A 6,140-nucleotide genomic window follows, 5' to 3' on the forward strand; every position below is an offset into this window, starting at 1 on the left:
CTTGCTTAAGTCCATAAATGGACCTTTGAAGCTTGCATACCTTAGTCTTTTCAGACTTGGACACGAAACCCTCGGGTTGAGTCATATAGAGCTCTTCCTCTAGGTAGCCGTTCAGAAAGGTCGTCTTCACGTCCATTTGCCATATCTCATAATCATGGTACGCAGCTATCGCAAGCAAAATCCGAATGGACTTAATCATGGCTACAGGAGAGAAAGTTTCTTCATAGTCAATCCCTTCTCTTTGCCTGTAACCCTTGGCTACTAGTCTAGCCTTATAAGTCTCCACGTTCCCATCAACGCCTATCTTCCTCTTGAAGACCCATTTGTTTCCAACAGGTACAATACCTTCTGGAGGGTCTACAAGAGTCCAGACCTGATTTTGATACATGGAATCCATCTCGGATTTCATGGCCTCTTGCCATCTCTTTGAATCAATGTCGAACATTGCTTCAGTGTAGTCTCTAGGGTCCTCATTTGTTTCATTGTCACCTAGAAGGTACAATTCATCAAAGTCATTGTCTAAGCCATACCTCTTAGGTGGCTTACTAACCCGTTCAGATATACGTGGAGCTAGGGGTTCAAGAACAGGGTTGTCAACTTGTCGAGTGCTTGTTTGTGGTTCATCATTAATCTCATTAATTTCTTTCAATTCTATCTTGCTAGTTCCTTTAAGAACGAATTCATCTTCCATGAATATAGCAGTTCTGGCGACAAAGACTTTCTGGTCGTCAGGGTGATAGAATTCGTATCCATAAGTCTGTTTAGGATACCCCACAAAATAGCATTTAACAGATCTCGCTTCAAGCTTTCCAGCATCTTGTTTCTTAACATATGCTGGACAACCCCAAATCTTAAGATGTTTAAGACTTGGCTTCTTCCCATACCATATCTCATATGGTGTTTGTGGAACAGATTTAGAGGGCACTGCATTTAGCAAATAAGCTGCTGTTTGTAGTGCATATCCCCAGAATGATATTGGTAGATCAGCGGAACTCATCATAGAACGAACCATGTTCATCAAGGTTCGGTTTCTCCTCTCAGAAACTCCGTTATGTTGAGGAGTTCCTGGTGGAGTCCACTGTGATACAATTCCACACTCTTTGAGATAATCTAGGAACTCGTTACTCAGATATTCACCGCCTCGATCCGATCTTAGGGTCTTTATCTGTTTCCCAGTTTGCTTCTCAACTTCATTCTTGAATTCTTTGAACCTTTCAAAGGATTCTGACTTGTACTTCATAAGATACACATAGCCAAACCGAGAGTGATCGTCGGTGAATGTGATATAGTAGGAGAAGCCTCCTCTCGACGTAGTAGACATAGGTCCACAAACGTCAGTGTGGATTAACCCTAGAATTTCAGTGGCACGCTCTCCTTTTCCGGTAAATGGAGATTTGGTCATTTTCCCTTTCAAGCAACATTCACAAGTACCCATCCGGTCATTACCTAATGGGCAGATATATCCGTCTTTCGACATCTTGCAAATCTTATCAAGGTTCACATGTCCAAGTTTAAGATGCCACATCTTTTCTTGGTTAACTTCTTCTCTAGCCCTTTTGGGTTTTGAGGTATTCCTGCTTTCAATACAGTGCGTCCCACTATTCGTCTCTAGGTGAAAAAGTCCCTCTATCATATTACCATGAGAGATAATACGACCATTCAAGTATAAAGTGCAACTCATTTTGTCAAACAATACTGAGTGCCCATCTCGTAAAAGCTTAGAGATAGAAATCAAATTCTTTATACATGAAGGAAAATATAAACAATTTTTAAGTTCCAGGACTTCCCCAGAGGGTAGGTTAAGCATGTAGGTGCCTATTGCTTTTGCAGAGATTTTAGTGCCGTTCCTAACTCGCACAACCATCTCCCCATTGCCCAGTGACCTGCTCCCTGCTAGTCCCTGCAACGTATTGCAAATATGTTGACTAGCGCCTGAATCAAATATCCAGGAATTGGAGCTCACTGTAAAAGCACTCTCTATGACAGAAATAGTCTCTTCAAAAGTTCGTGTCATAAGGCTCGCAATGTGCACCCTGTATTTCTTCTTCCAACGTTCATCATTTCCACAATGAAAGCATGTTCCTTTGGATTTCTTTGCCTTCTTCTTATGCAACCTTTTCCTTATGTTTGCATTCTCACTCCCACTGTCCCTTTTGAAACCTTTTTCAAATTTACAGCACATGTCAATCATCTTTTTCAAAGAATGATCGAATCTATTCACTTTATAGTTTACAATAAACTTAGTGAAATCATCCGAGAGAGATGCAAGGAAAAAGTCTTGGGCCATTTTCCCATCGATGGAAGTTCCTAAACTTTTAAGATCTTTAAATATCTTTTCCATCTTTTGTCCATGTTTATGGACCGATGCCCCCTTTGCCATCTTGGCATTCATTAGACTACAAACATTTGAGAATCGTACATTACTAGTCTCAATGTCATGCATCTTATGCAAACTTTCAACCATGGCACAAGAAGTGTTCATGTGCTTATGTAGCTTCATAAGCTCTTCACTAAGTGAAGTGAGGATTAAGCATTTGGCTTGTAAGTCATCCTCATAGTGTCTAACATAATTTTGACACTCCTCCTTTGAAGCTAGTTTCGTAGGAGGTACATGAGGAGGGGATTGCTTAAGCACATACAATATGTCTTTCACCTTTGAGACATTCTCAATATGGCGATACCAAGCAAGGAAACGTTGGCCCTTAAGGCCCCTTTTGTCAAGTATAATGGTGGGTATAATTTTAGGCATGTCGTTCACTACATAACATAACAGAAATCGTATTAGATTGTTTGTTTAAAACTATTTGATTGGGTCTTTGAATCAAATAGTACCACCCACTATTTTTGGCAAATTCCACATCCCTCAATAGAATTCGAGAGTTATATTGAACTCTTAGCGGGTTATGGGAGACTCACCATTACCAAGCCCACCTCAGAATTATATCATGTTGGTTAGCAAAAATAATGATGAGAGAATAACGCATTATTCATTTACAACTCTTGTAATTACCCATCTTGTTTGGCCTCTAGAGAATGATTACCTCAGAATTATATCATGTTGGCACCATTGCACTTAGTTAAGTCATTCCCACCATGCTTAGTTTATGTAGAGGTTCAAGCACAACCTCAGAATTATGTCATGTTGGTCATACTCGTTGTCTACACTCACCTCATCATATGTTTATGGGTTCCTCCTGGATGTAAGCACATACTTTGTACTTCCCCATTATAGGGTGAAGCCGGTGCATGAGTCACAAACGATTGGATCCCACCACGGTGGAAGGCCTACGAAGAGATGTTCAAAGCATCTCTCGCTTATCAACTTAATATTCGTTTTGAGGGAGTAGTTTTGGGCTACATCAAAACATTTTAATCACATTAAAAGAACTTGGGCCTATCACAACCATTGGTCCAAGTTAATATGAATTAGTAGTTTATAATACTCCCACTATTTCGAAGAAACAAGCGAGACTATATAGAACTAATAACGAATGCATTGCATCCTCATATGGACTATATAGTCATATTAGGTTTTAGGATGATTATGAACCGTTCGATTTGATCCAACACGAGCCTTGTGTTGGACCTTGGGTTTAAGGTAGATAGTTGTTGATTTTAGTTACGCGTTTAATCTAATTAAACCGTTATTTCCTATTGGGCGTTGGACCCGACTATTCCATTTTGCATACACATAAACAAATAGGAATACATGAAATAATAATAAGGGCTTATGCCCTTTTACAACATAAATCAAATGATGGACTTATGTCCATTTACAACAATTGAATTAATCAAATTACATTCAAATCTATACTACTAAAACCCAAACATTCATAATGTATATCGGCCAATCACATAGCTCAATTATCGTGGCCTTTGGTTCATAATCACCCTTTTCTTAATCAATCACATTAACTAAGAAAACAATTTTAAACAATTGGTTTTTGGATCCATAGAATTGATTTAAATGGAACTAAATGAAATGAAAATCCAATTCTCATTAAAGAGACAAAACAATTTTGTTCTCATTTTATTTGGGCCAAAAGGAAACTATGACCACAACAATTGGGCCATAATGCAAATACAAAAACGTTTGGGGTCACTTTGAAAAAAACACAAAAGTCCACAACTTCATGTAATTTCAACTAGAACCCAAAATTTCATTAATGTAAAAACATCATTAAAGGATCAAAACAATTTGTCCTTTAGAGTTTTTAAGCCTAAACGTAAAAACGTAAACTTTTGGGCCAAAATGCAAAAACACAAAATTTTCACAACTTTATGTAATTGCACAAAAGGCCCCAAAAGTACCCCACTTGTTGGGGTGGCCGGCCAAGGAGGTGTGTGAACAAGTGTGAAAGGGTTTTAGTGCATGCATGTGCAATATGCAAGTTGATTTTGGTGGGTGAGGTAAAGGTGAAGTTGATGGTTTGTAAGAAAAATGTTTTGTGTCAAACATTAAAGATATTTGTCTAACATTAAAACCAAAATTAATGCTTCACCAATATCCATCACCCATCAAAATTAAACCAAAACTTTATGAAAAACATAAAACTTTTGAATCAAAACTTCAAACCTTTTTGTTCTTGGCAAGAACTTCAAGAACATTTGAAGAACACCATGAAAACTCATAATAGCCCCATGGATGTTTTCATTCACCAAAACTCAATTTTTCACCTCTCAAAAGAGGGCTAATATCCTAGGGTACTTAGGGGTTCCAAAAGTCACCTTAAAACCATTTTAACAAGACAAACATGAACCCAAAAAGTCACCCTAAGGATTTGGCCGAATTTCCCAAAACTCATGGCACCAAATTTTAGTTCCAATATTCATGCTTAAATGAAATACATCTACAACATTTGAGATGCTAAATTTTCTAGCAAAATTTATATATTCAAAAGCAAGAACAAAGCTTGTAACATTTACAACATTTAAATCACAAAATATGAACATCACAAAATCCAAAAGGATTCACCATACACTAGGCCTAGGCTCTGATACCACTTGAAGGATAAATTTTGTCCTAGCTAAGAACAAGTATGAACATTTGAATACACATGCAAGCTATCAACACTTTAAAGTAGGCATGCATTCAAAAACAATTCATAAAACCCATGACTTTCAAAGCCTAGTATATGGTGAACCAAAATAAACTCTTTAACTACATTAAAGAGAAGTAAAGATTTAGTGATTCTTTACCCTTGAAGCTCATCCTTGATTACACAAGGGATTCACCCAAGTGGAGGGCCTTCAAGTCACCTCCAAGCTTCTTGAATCCTCCTTGTGTTTTCCTCCCTTTAGTGCTCCTTTGATGATTTGAGGAAAAAGGATTTGTTCTCCAAAACACCAAAAGCTTGATGTCTCTAAGTCTCTTCACCAAGGTTGTATCTTGTGAAGATGATATGGATGACTAAGGAAAGAAGAGATTGCTAGATGTCCCTCCCCTTAGTGGCCGGCCTCCTTAGAAGAAAATGGAGAAAATGTTTCACCCAATTTCAACAAGAAGAACCCCTAATTAGAAAATAGCTATAAAGTTGCTTTTATAACCTTTTCTTTGGTGAGTGGCAAACTTGTAATTAAGCAAACTTTGCCCATCCACCCTAATGGCCGGCCATCCTTTGTTATTGGGCTAATTTGCCCATTTTGTTTTAGTTGTCATACAACTTAAACATAATGGGCCTTGTGGACCAAAACGCTTTTGGGCCTCGAAACCCAAAACCAACATATAAGCCCAATACGAACCTTTCGTATAATTAATTAACTAATTAATTAATCTTTACCATTCTTCAATTAAACCATTTAATTGCTTATCCATTTCATTTGATTTCTTCACATACATCCTTAATCAATGTACGATCCATTAGGTTCCAATTAGCGAGGCAGTGGGCGATGTTACTCTTAACGATCGATTGTGAATTGAAACCACATTTCAATTTTCCCTTTTGTTGATTAGTGTTTGCTAACCATTAGGGCTTCCACAAACCATGAGTGACGCCTAGCAGCATATCATGGTTACCCAAGCTAAGTAGAATTGGTTGGAGAATCTATCCAGTTACAACTACAATGCAATACGGTCCTGCTCTAATACAATACTCTTAATCACATTGTTTAAGTGATAGTTTGTTTCATGTCTACTATCC

The sequence above is a fragment of the Malus sylvestris genome, chromosome 15, assembly GCF_916048215.2.
Source record: "Malus sylvestris chromosome 15, drMalSylv7.2, whole genome shotgun sequence".
In the NCBI taxonomy this organism is placed as follows: Eukaryota; Viridiplantae; Streptophyta; class Magnoliopsida; order Rosales; family Rosaceae; genus Malus; species Malus sylvestris.